The 12,500-nt window shown below is 37.7% G+C and overlaps 1 protein-coding gene across 1 annotated transcript in view; it reads right to left on the bottom strand.

Moving 5' to 3' along the window:
- LOC136847356 (protein FAM110D-like) overlaps positions 1-12,500 on the bottom strand; it is a 222,550-nt gene that overhangs the window by 64,659 nt on the left and 145,391 nt on the right. The window contains exon 2 of the mRNA XM_067118953.1: positions 6,642-6,679. The gene's annotated coding sequence lies outside the window, so the exon portion shown is untranslated. The remainder of the gene's footprint in view (positions 1-6,641; positions 6,680-12,500) is intronic.

Raw genomic sequence — 12,500 nt, forward strand, 5'->3', positions numbered from 1 at the left:
GCCATTTGTAGATTAACATCTGCGAAAAATTGTGTAAAAAAAGATAATTATATATGTCTACTTAGAATGGAATATAAACTTTAGACCAAAGACCAAGCGCTGGGACACATGAGGTCATTCAGCGCTGAGAGGGAAACTGAGAGTAAAATGGCTGTGAAAGGTATAACAGGAGGAGAGCCTCGCAGCTGCACTATGAAACAATTGTTAGGAGAAGTGGAAAATAAGATGGAAGAATGAGAATATGAACAGAGGTGCAGTGAAAGGAATGGAAGGCTTTACAGCTAGGGCTCGAAGGGACGCTGCAAAGACCCTTAAGTAATGCCTACAGTGCACTGCGTGCGGTGCACTGTCTGCACTTCACCCGCTATAGGGTAAGACTACCGGGAATCATATTATATTATCTCGGTGTACACCGAAAGCCTTGTTTGTGTAGGACGTCTAAACTGAATAATTCCTCACTTATAAATGACAAATTGCAGCCTGAATCAAAGATTCAGCAGGCAGTATCGAAGTCCCACGCGAAAACATTACGACTCTGAATATCAGCGAAGCCCCGCAAAAAAAATCCTGCTTCATTTTATATCTTAGGTCAAAAGGTCAGACGTCAGGCTAAGCAAATGGCATACGAAGGCCACGAGGATTAACCTTTCCACGGGTCTTCCAAACAAACGCTGAAACAACTGAAACTAAACGCGAGTTTCAATCTGCTCAGAAGCGAAGCATACGCGTGTTCCGGCAAATTGCGAAACGTATGTAGACCAATCATCCTGGGAGGGATTCACATCTTACTGCTGTGATTAGAGAACAGGAGAGGCAACGAGGTCAAGCGAGGGGTCAGACACAAAAGCTGGGTCACGCGGATGTCGCGGGAATCAGCAAAACAATTGACCTTTGAACTTTCATGTCAGGATCTGCTCGTCCCAGCTGGAGGTGTCTGGCGTAAAATACTTGTAACTTGTCATGATTAAGTTCATTTCACAGCTGAATATACTTTAATAAGAAATTGCAATGTTTTTTCGTATCTTCTGCTTTTGTTTGCTATTGCAAAAGCCACAAGGAGACCGGGATATAAATCCACACCTAGTGCTTTCGTGAATATTTCACAAATGCATCTTCAGGGTACTTCCCAGTTTCGTGTATATTTAACACATCATCAGGGGTCAAATCAGTCCCTACCACTACAGTTTATGTTTAATATATACCTCCTCAGGGTACAAAGTACCCAGAGTATTCGTGTGTTGTACCTGTCACACCTGTGTATATTTAAAACATACAGTCAGGTCATGATGCCATGAAATCTACCGAGTAATGAGCTTGGCTTGAACTTGGGACCCACAGAGTTTGAGTTACTGAAGACTATATACAGCTAACAAGGGACCTCTGGCACTGGGCAATGTGACAACATGACACAGCAGCAAAATGTGGTTGCTGAGGGTCCGTAAAACGAGTAGCACGCACTTAATTATCAGGAAACAGGTATTAAAGACCCTGAAGGAAGATCCCTGTTAAAATTAGTGATCTAAATCATAATAACTCTCATTGTTAGCACAGAGGAAACTATGGAATGGAATATAAAATTTAGGCCAAAGACAGTACAGAGATTTTAAAGGTGTAACAGGAGGAAAACCTCGCAGTTGCATTGTGAAGCAATTGTTAGCAACAGAGAATATGAAAGGAGGTACAGTAACAGGAATGAAAAGGGTTTGCAGCTGGGGGCCGAAGGAATGCTGCAAAGAACCGTGAGTAGTGCCTACATCTTTCTTCCATCTTACTTTCCACCCTCTGCTAACAATTGTTTCGCAATGCAACTGCGAGGTTTTCCTCCTGTCACACATTTAAAATGACTGTACTCTCAATTTCCCTTTCCTTGCGGAATGACCTCATTATAGGACCCAGCACTTAGCCCTTGGCCTAAATTTTGTATTCCACCCTACGGGGAGAGGAAACTACACCACTCTGAAAAACTTGACCGAAAGATGAAGCCACCCTCAAACGCTGCTGACATCTGTTGACAGAAAACGCCTTTTAAACGTGACATTCAATAACCCTCTACAACACACTTTGAAGTGAATCACAAAAGCCACTTAGCCATTACACGGTCGCAACCAGTAATTCCCGTTATAATTTGTGTTATCAACGGCCCATCGCTCGCAAATGAACGATCGGCCGACTCATTCCTGCACGGCTGACTGATTACCACCAGCAGGAACCTATCAGTGAGTTTTTTGTGCTCATCGACCAAATATCCCTTTCAGCAGAGAGCTTTCGCTCGATACTGCCGACCGAAGCGATTAATTAAAAGTCCTCTTTCTATAAAAAAAAAAATAGTTGCCTAAATGAGAGGGAGAATCTCTCATGAAACGTATTGTGATAATGGACCCCAATCAGCCGACATCAACAATACAGTTGATGGTTTCACTCGGAAAAATTCGTTCCAAATTCGCAGGGAGACTGGAAATATATGCCGTGAGGGTGGGAGAGGGGGCTAGTGCCGTCGGTGCATCTCACGTGGTGCACTGTGAAGGCCTGTTTGCAGCATCCCCTCTGCTCTTAGCTGCATCTGCTTTTAGCCTTTTATTTAACCTCCATTTCAGCTTCTTTTCTTCAGTCTTGCTGTCCAACACCTCCAACTGTTTTTCTTAGTGCAATTGTGGGGATTTCTCCCAGTTCCATCTTTAGATCCTTATACTTCATCTCCTTGACCTTCTGAACCTCTTTATCTTGCTGTTCAACCACTCTAACTCCATCTCTTCATACCTTAAGCCCCGAATGGCAAAAAGTGCCTCAGTGCTTGGCTTCACAGCCTAAATTTCACACAAAAAATCAGTTATCTTAATTGGGTGTACAAATCCCGCTGGCTGGGTTATAACTGCTTTACTAACCAGTGCAGTGTGGAAAATAATATGCAAGAAAAGTAAACAAAACAGACGTGAAAACAGCCAATAGATTGAATACACATATATACATATATAAATAAATTGTATGTGTGTATGTGTATGTATATATATATATATATATATATATATATATATATATATATATATATATATATATATATATATATATATATATATATATATATATATATATATAATTATAAAGAATCCACTGGTCACTTTTTACCAAGTACGTATGCAATTGTAACAGCCACAAAGCCCTCTTAACTTCTCGAATTCTTCACCTTTTTTTTTTTTAAACAAGAAATATAAAAAGTTCAAACTTGACATGACAAATATACAACCCAGTCTCTGAATAATATATATTTTTAAAGATAATACGGAACCTACATAACAAACTCTCTCTCTCTCTCTCTCTCTCTCTCTCTCTCTATCTTAGGGGAAAGTTTCTGTTATTCGCATTAAGATGCAAAATGCGTCGAAGAAAAGAGAGAATTTTCCTTTGTATCTTCGATCAAAGAGACAAAGGCCCATCTCTCTGGAAGAGATTATCAGACTCGCTCGGTTCATCACAATGATTTTTATTGTCGATTCTATTCCCATCTTCCGTCGAAATGGAAGACAGAACTTTCAAAGGGAACCAGAATTTAAATATCAAGTGCTAGGTAGTATTGTGTGAAAAGGCTTGTATAGAAAAACCTAACTTGTTCAAGTGTTGCTTTTATTGACTCATGAAATTCTGGCTGTCAACCCGAGCACTGGGGCACTTTCGGCCATTCAGCCCTCAAGACAGTGAAATGAGGGAGTTCGAGTGGTTGGACAGCAAGGAAGTGAGGAGGTCATTGGAAGTATGGCGATCGTGGATACCTCCCTAATACGTTTCATGAAGCAGCGCTTTTAAAATGTCAAGTTCTGGTTTTTAGTGTACTGCAAAAGGAAACTATTAAGATGACTTTGTCTGTCCGTCCGCACTTTTTCTGTCCTCCTTCAGATCTTAAAAACTACTGAGGCTAGAGGGCTACAAATTGGTATGTTCATCATCCACCCTCCAATCATTCAAACATACCAAGTTGCAGCCCTCTAGTCTCAGTAGTTTTCATTTTATTTAAGGTTAAAGTTAACCATGATCGTGCGCCACTACCTGGCCGTGGGTGAAAGTTTCATGGGCCGCGGCTCATACAGCATTATGCGTTGCGCAGAAAACTCGATTGCCCCGAAGAAACCTCGGCGCACTTTTTACTTGTTCATTCCTGAAACCCGTACAGAGCAGCGGAACTGAAGTTTCTGTTGCTGTTGTTGCTTTTTTGATAGAGCTGGCTTTATGCCAGCACAGGCTCTTGCTCACAGGGCAGCCCGTAACAACACTCAGTCTTTCTCTGTTAGAGAGGATCATTTCACATTACCAGTGACTTGTATAAAAAATGTGGATTTACAGATTGTCATCAAAAAAGTTTATACCAGAAAAATTGCAACACTCGTTCCACTGTATCTACAAAATCAACTGACCCAGAAACTTCGTGGAGTAACGGATGGCCCAATAAACTGAACGAACTCACTTTCCCGCCCCAAGGTCCCCTTCAGCCGGAAGTCGTGATTGACGGAATGAATGGTATCTGGAACGTTGCTATTTGCATCAGGAACTGCTTGTGAAAGAAGCTTGGGTTGAAAGCTTTTAATTCTTTCTTCTTCTTAATATTATAACCTTATTCGTGTGGACTTGAAATTCAAGCTTCCAAAGGATATGGCGCTCATTAGGAAGTAAGAGAAGGTAAAGGGAAATAGGTAGTTATTTGTTCTGTTAGATCGAGTCCGCAGCGTTCCTTCGGCCGCTAGCTTCACCCATTTCTTAGCCTTTCACCTTACTTCTATTCTGACTTCCTTTCTTGAAATTTGCAATCCAACCTCTGACTATTACTTCTTAATGCAATACTTAAAACACTTGAAATATTCTGGATAGCCTAAATATTATACCAAGTGCTACTAGAGACAAAAAGCCGTTTTGAATATACATGTCAGCTTTCTCCCACTGCCACCTTTCAATCCTTAAACTTCTCTTGACTTTCTAGACCTCTTTACCTTGCTGTCCAACCACTCCAACTCCCTTTCTTCCTGGCTGGACAGCCTAAAATTCCATAAAATGTCATGAAAGTATTATTCAAAACAAGCAGACCTATCCGAATCTAAGGGCTCTAGATTCTATTACTTGATCTCCTTTATCTTCTGGAGCTCTTTATAATGCTGTCCAGTCACTCCAACTCTGAATGGCCGAAAGTCCCCCAGAGCTTGGCTTGACACCCAAAATTTCATAAATCACATAAATTCAGTGACGTTTCACAAGTCATCAATTCTGAATGAATAACAATAAATGCTTCAGTATTCATCACTGCCATTATTTCCAGCTGAATTAAATAAAAAAAACCATTAACAATACTCTCGCTAAATTATCTCTGACTCACGGCTTGTAACACCTCAGAAATGTAAACATTTGATCCCCGTTTTCTTTACCGCGAATGTTAAACGGGCGATGAAAACGCATAAAAGTAAAGAAAAGAAAACGGGAATCTCATGATCCCATTTTCTCTAATCACGGCAAACGTTTTCGATCACGAACGAACGTTTCATTAATCTCTCGGTCCTTTCATCTGTTGGATGAAATGAGGGTTAATTCTCATCTTTTCATGAAAGAAAATTCGAAGGAAAGAGTGTAAAGGAAGAAATTAGTGATTATCTTTTTTGTTTTTTGAACAAGGATGGAAATGAAAGCGAACAGAGAACGGGAATAATTGGTGAAGATTAAAAGAAGCTGCAAGTTAACCTTTTTTTATTTCTTCTTGGAAATAATGGAATGATTATCAACTATTAATCAATCTACAATATAGGCTACGCCATCAACACGAAATCGTCTAAACGTACTTAGAAGAGTGAGAGATGCATGAGACAAATCTTGATAAACAAACGTATTTCCGCTCTCTCTCTCTCTCTCTCTCTCTCTCTCTCTCTCTCTCTCTCTCTCTCTCTGGGTACTCTTGCATTCGTCAAAGAGCTATCAATCATTAATTAATCTAAAATATAAGATACGCCACCAAAACGACATCGCCTAAAAGCACTTAAGGAGAGAGAGAGAGAGAGAGAGAGAGAGAGAGAGAGAGAGAGAGAGAGAGAGAGGCAAGCCATGCATTAAACTGTATTTTCGAGTTTGGAAAAGCAGTTTGAAAAACAGTGTCTGCTTTAAACCATCATTTTTTTTATGTCCCGTTTATTCTCTTTCGCCACAGCCGCTTCCTCATTCGACTCAAAGGGTAACACTAGTTTCTATACAGCGGAATTACATTTCTACTATAAAGGTTAATGCAATCAAACATTCAAAGATTATAAGCAAGATTCTGACTAAAATTGAAAACTGACTTAAGATATTTCACAGAATCATATACATAATTCTTCGTTACAGCAACTTAATGATTAATTCTACTTCACAACTGATAAGTTTTTTAAGTAAAACACTTCTGCGGCTCCCAAGTCGTAGGTCAAATATTTAATTCTTCGTTATAGCAATTCTTTGATTAATTCTACTTCACAACTGATAAGTTTTTAAGTAAAACTCTTCTGGGGCTCACAAGTCGTAGGTGAAATATTTAATTTTCAATTTATGATTATTTCTACTTCACAACTTATAAGTTCTTTAAGTACAACACTTCTGAGGCTCTCAACTTGATACTTGAATGATGACCAAAATTTGTACATTACCTGATGGCGAGTCCTGGAAATGACAGATGCGTCTACCCCTGTAAAATAAAAAAAAATCAAATGTTAAACAGAAATAATTGTAAGAATAATTATTCTCTGTTTCTCTGTTTCTCTCTCTCTCTCTCTCTCTCTCTCTCTCTCTCTCTCTCTCTCTCTCTCTCTCTCTCTAATTAGCTAGCATCGAATAATGACAAGCATTCAACTGTCAATAATAATATATTAATTATAGCTCCATTAATAATAATAATAATAATAATAATAATAATAATAATAATAATTATTATTATTATTATTATTATTATTATATGATTATTATTTTTAGACAATATAAAATTAAAAATAATAATAATAATAATAATAATAATAATAACAATAATAATTCTTTACAGGACTAAGCGTCGTAACTCGATTTGGAATCGAACTCAGTACTCCTGCTGCTGAGGCAAACGTCCTACCCACTAGAACATCATCACCATCACCACCTCACTATTATTATTATTATTATTATTATTATTATTATTATTATTATTATTACAGCGACCCACAACAGTCAACTAACAGCAAAGAAATTATTAAATGCCAGGTCAACCTAGGCCTATTGGACGACCACACCACAAGGTTACATATAGAGAGAGAGAGAGAGAGAGAGAGAGAGAGAGAGAGAGAGAGAGAGAGAGATGCCCTCATTAAGGGGGAAGCTGATAATTATCGATGTTGGCAGCGAGTGATGATTCTGATCACCTCCGGGAGATCAAGGGTTTGGGAGGGGAATGTGATCAATACAAGGGAGGTGAAGGGGTGGGGATTTAGATCTATTATGCCTAGTTTTGATTTGCCGTCGTCCAATCTGGGTTACTGGGCTGTATAGTCTATTAATATGTAGAGGTAATGTACCTGGGGGTCTCTGAGAGAGAGAGAGAGATACTTTACTGTCAGCATCTCAAAGAAATCTATATATCAAAGAAATATATATATGTTTAATATATACACGTTATATATATATATATATATATATATATATATATATATATATATACATATATATATAATATATACACACACACGCAGCCAAGAACAAATAAAAACAAGTAAAAACTGCACCAAAGTTTCTTCGGCGCAATCGCATTTTCTGTACAGCCGCTACAGCCTATAATCAAGGCCACCGAAAATAGATCTATCTTTCGGTTGTCTCGGTATAATGCTGTATGAGCCGCAGCCAGTGAAACTTTAACCATGGCCCGGTGGTGGCCTATCCTTTATCGTTACCAGAAGCACGATTATGGCTCATTTTAACCTTAAGTAAAATAAAAACCACTGAGGCTGCAATTTGGTATGTTTGATGATTGGAGGGTGGATGATCAACATACCAATTTGCAGCCCTCTAGCCACAGTAGTTTTTAAGATCTAAGGCCGGAAAGAAAAAGTGCGGACGGACAGACAAAGCCGGCACAATAGTTTTCTTTTACAGAAAACTAAAATTAATAACAATCCTACAATGAAAAGTAATTTGAGTCAATAACTTAATGAGCAAAACGCCAAATTAATAAGATTCCAAGGAGGCCATCTCCTCTCTTCCAATTCCAGAAACACCGACAGGACAGACACCTCAATTCCTCATTCCGATTCCTAATTTCAGTTCCCCCACTTCACGAGAGAGAGGACCAACACCCACGTGCCTTCACTTGAAGGTGAAGAACCAATCAAAGAGAAGAATATGGAAATGCAGAAGGTTATTCGGAATTAGCAAAGTTACCCAGATGCTCTGGAGTTATTTACCATTTCTTTCACGAATACGAGGATGTGATAATAATAATAATAATGATAATAATAATAATAATAATAATTATTATTATTATTATTATTATTATTCTGAAGATTTACCCTATTTATATGGAACAAGCCCACAGGGGCCATTGACTTCAAATTCAAGCTTCCAAAGAATATGGTGCTCATTAGGAAGAAGTTAGAGAAAGTAATAGGAAATATAAAAAGAAGGGATCCAACTTATTAAAAAAGAAAACAATAAATTAAAAAATAGATAAAAATGTATTAAAATGCAAGGAGAATGGCTTTAGGGTAACAATACATGGCATCTTCGCTTGAACTTCTGAAGTTCCAACTGCACGACATTCTCTGGGAGGCAGTTCCACAGTCCAACGGTGTGAGGAATAAAGGACCTCTGGAACTGAGAAGTTCGACAGCGAGGAACATTTACTACATATCGGTGTTGCTGTTCAGCAAATCTGGTTGCTCTCGGCAGGAAAAGGAGATCAGGGATCAACTGAAAATGTGAAATATCTCTGCTAAAATACAACTTATGAAAAACTGACAAACATTAGCAAAGTTACCAAAGAACCCTATCGCCTACGGTTTCTTTCACAAATACAATGACGCAATCAGCGTAGTTACCCAAAAAAACTCCAGAATCTGATCCGTATCCTCCTGGGACACGGTAAAAATACGCCTAAGATTCTTCGGAGCAATCGACTTTTCTGTACAGCGTATAATCAAGGCCACCGCAAATAGATCCATCTTTCGGTAGCCTCGGTATAATGCTGTATGAGCCGCGGCCCATGAAAATTTAACCACGGCCCGGTGGTGACCTGTCCTATATCGTTGCCAGACGCATGATGATGGGTAACTTTAACCTTAAATAAAATAAAAACTTCTGAAGGTTAGAAGGCTGCAATTTGCTATGTTTGATGATTGGAGGGTGGATGATCAACGTAACATTTTGCAGACCTCTAGCCTCAGTAGTTTTTAAGATCTGAGGGCAGACAGAAAAAGTGTGGAGAGAAAGAGTGAGGACGGACAGACAAAGCCGGCACAATAGTTTTCTTTTACAGGAAACTCAAAATAAAGAGGAAAAATTTCTGTTTGTCACCCGACACTGAAAATGCTTCTCGGTCGTCAATAGTTGCCAGTTTCAGCAGAGCAGGGGATGTCTTTGAAGGGAAGAAAAGAAAAGAAAAAAAAAAATTTCAACACGTTGTGAAAGGGGAGAGCAAGTTTTCTCATTTCCCCTTATGTGAAGTTTCTCTTGAACTACTTGGGAGGAATTTGAAGATGGTGATGATGATGATGAAGATTTTCAACATGAATAACATCGAATGCTGAAACTCCTCCTCCTCCTCCTCCTCCTCCTCCTCTCTCTCTCTCTCTCTCTCTCTCTCTCTCTCTCTCTCTCTCTCTCTTTCACACAAGCGAGGAGCCAACTTCCAAATTCAATTATATTTCAAAGAGGTAATGAACATATATACATCCTGATGTTTTTCTTCTAATGATTGCATATCCACCTTTCGATTCTCAAACTGGGCGTAGAGAGAGAGAGAGAGAGAGAGAGAGAGAGAGAGAGAGAGAGAGAGAGAGAGAGATTATCTATTCCTCCATCCATTTACGAATGCACCTTCCGATTCTCGAACCGAGCAAGAGAGAGAGAGAGAGAGAGAGAGAGAGAGAGAGAGAGAGAGAGAGAGAGAGAGAGATTATCTATTCCTCCATCCATTTACGAATTCACCTTCCGATTCTCGAACCGAGCAAGAGAGAGAGAGAGAGAGAGAGATTATCTATTCCTCCATCCATTTACGAATTCACCTTCCGATTCTCGAACCGAGCAAGAAGAGAGAGAGAGAGAGAGAGAGAGAGAGAGAGAGAGAGAGAGAGAGAGAGAGATTATCTATTCCTCCATCCATTTACGAATCCACCTTCCGATTCTCGAACAAGAGAGAGAGAGAGAGAGAGAGAGAGAGAGCAAGAGAGAGAGAGAGAGAGAGAGAGAGAATAGATTATCTATTCGTTCATCCATTTTAACAACACGGAACCGACTCCATTTGGACAACCGTCTTGAGTGACAGGGATGAGTTAAATCCAAATTTATATTCATTTTTCATATGGGATTTCATAATCGGATTAGAAGATTAATCCTCATATATGGGGGCGGTTTAATAATAATAATAATAATTTTTATTATTATTATTATTACTAACAATTATTATTATAATTACTGATAATTTTTATTATTATTATTATTATTATTATTATTATTATTATTATTATTCAAACATCATCATCTACAAAATTCGAAAAAATTCACCCACAAAAGCACCCATACGTACCAACGCCAACGCCCACACGTGCACACGTGGGCGCGAGCAAAGGCGGCGCCTCCTGGGATCTACCAAGGAGGACCTACCGAGGGACCCGAAAGTGCCGACGGCGCCTTAAAAAAAAAAAAAAAAACCTGAGGCAGTATGGAGGTAGCGTCGAGGTACCTCGGCCATCTCATCGATCTCCGTAAGATTCTGGAACCCAAGAGACGGCTGAAAAATGTTTAGAAAAAAAAAACCTAAGCAATATTAAAAAACTAAGAAATATTTAAAAAACCTAAGCAATATTTAAAAAACATAAGCAATACTAAAAACCTAAGAAATATTAAAAACCTTTAGCAATATATAAAAGCTAAGTAATATTAAAAACCTAGGAAATATAAAAACCCTAAGCAATATTAAAAACCTAAGCAATATCTAAAGAACCTAAGCAATATTTAAAAAAACATAAGCAATATAAAAAAGCTAAGCAATATTAAAAACCTAAGCAATACTAAAAAACCAAAGCAATTTTAAAAACCTAGGCAATACTTGAAAAACCTCAGCAATATTTAAAAACCTAAGCAATATAAAAAACCTAAGCAATATTTAAAAAACCTAAGCAATGCAATTTTAAAAACGTAGGCAATATTTGAAAAACGTAAGCAATATTTAAAAATTCCTAAGTAATATTAAAAAAACTAAGCCAATATTTAAAGAACCTAAGCAATACTTAAGAAACCAAGTAATATTTAAAAACCTTTGCAATACTAGAAAACCTAAGCAATATTAAGAAACCTAAGCAATATAAAAAACCTTGGCAATAATACAATAAACCTAAAAACCTAAGCAATACATTATTGAAAATGGAAAAATTAAAAACCGCCTCCATTGAGCGATAAGTCTTGCAAAATTACTTTCATATTTACAGGCGCATTGCAACATTGCAAAAGCTACAAAGTTCCCTGGCGGAGTCATTTTGCATTTATCCAGAGCAAGCAAGAAAACGTTTTGCTTAGAGAGAGAGAGAGAGAGAGAGAGAGAGAGAGAGAGAGAGAGAGAGAGAGAGAGAGAGAGAGAGTGTTCTGCAAAGTTGCAGCAGTGCTAAAATATTCATGGCGACGGCGCGTGGACAAGAGAGAGAGAGAGAGAGAGAGAGAGAGAGAGTGCCTTCTTTTTCAAGTAACCGGCGAAACTTTAATTCTAAGAGCTTATCGATTAAACTTTTTTGAAACGGTTCTGTTTTTCAAAATGACCTTGCATTATGGACAAGAGAATTAAGGGTTTAACAGACCGTGGAATAGGTTCCAACACGTGAAATCTAGAACATGTAAACAAGACTATTCGAGAGTTGCACAGACAAACACACACATACACACACACGTATATATATATATATATATATATATATATATATATATATATATATATATATATATATATATATATATATATATATATATATATATATATATATATATATATATAATATATATATACATATATATATATATATATATTAAATATATATACATTATACATATATAAATATATATACATATATGCATGAGAGAAAAATGCAATAAACACATTTTTGAGTAACACAGCCTAAAACCAAACGGGAAATCCTTCGATACCAAAAAAAAAAAAAAAATAAACACTGAATCACTTACATAAAAATAAAAATACAGTAATTTTTCCTAGCCTTACTTCAGTAGTCCTTAACGAAAATCCCTGTCTTAATCCATTAACTCTTTCCTATGAAAGCCTATAT

Source organism: Macrobrachium rosenbergii, chromosome 16, assembly GCF_040412425.1.
Source record: "Macrobrachium rosenbergii isolate ZJJX-2024 chromosome 16, ASM4041242v1, whole genome shotgun sequence".
Classification (NCBI taxonomy): Eukaryota; Metazoa; Arthropoda; class Malacostraca; order Decapoda; family Palaemonidae; genus Macrobrachium; species Macrobrachium rosenbergii.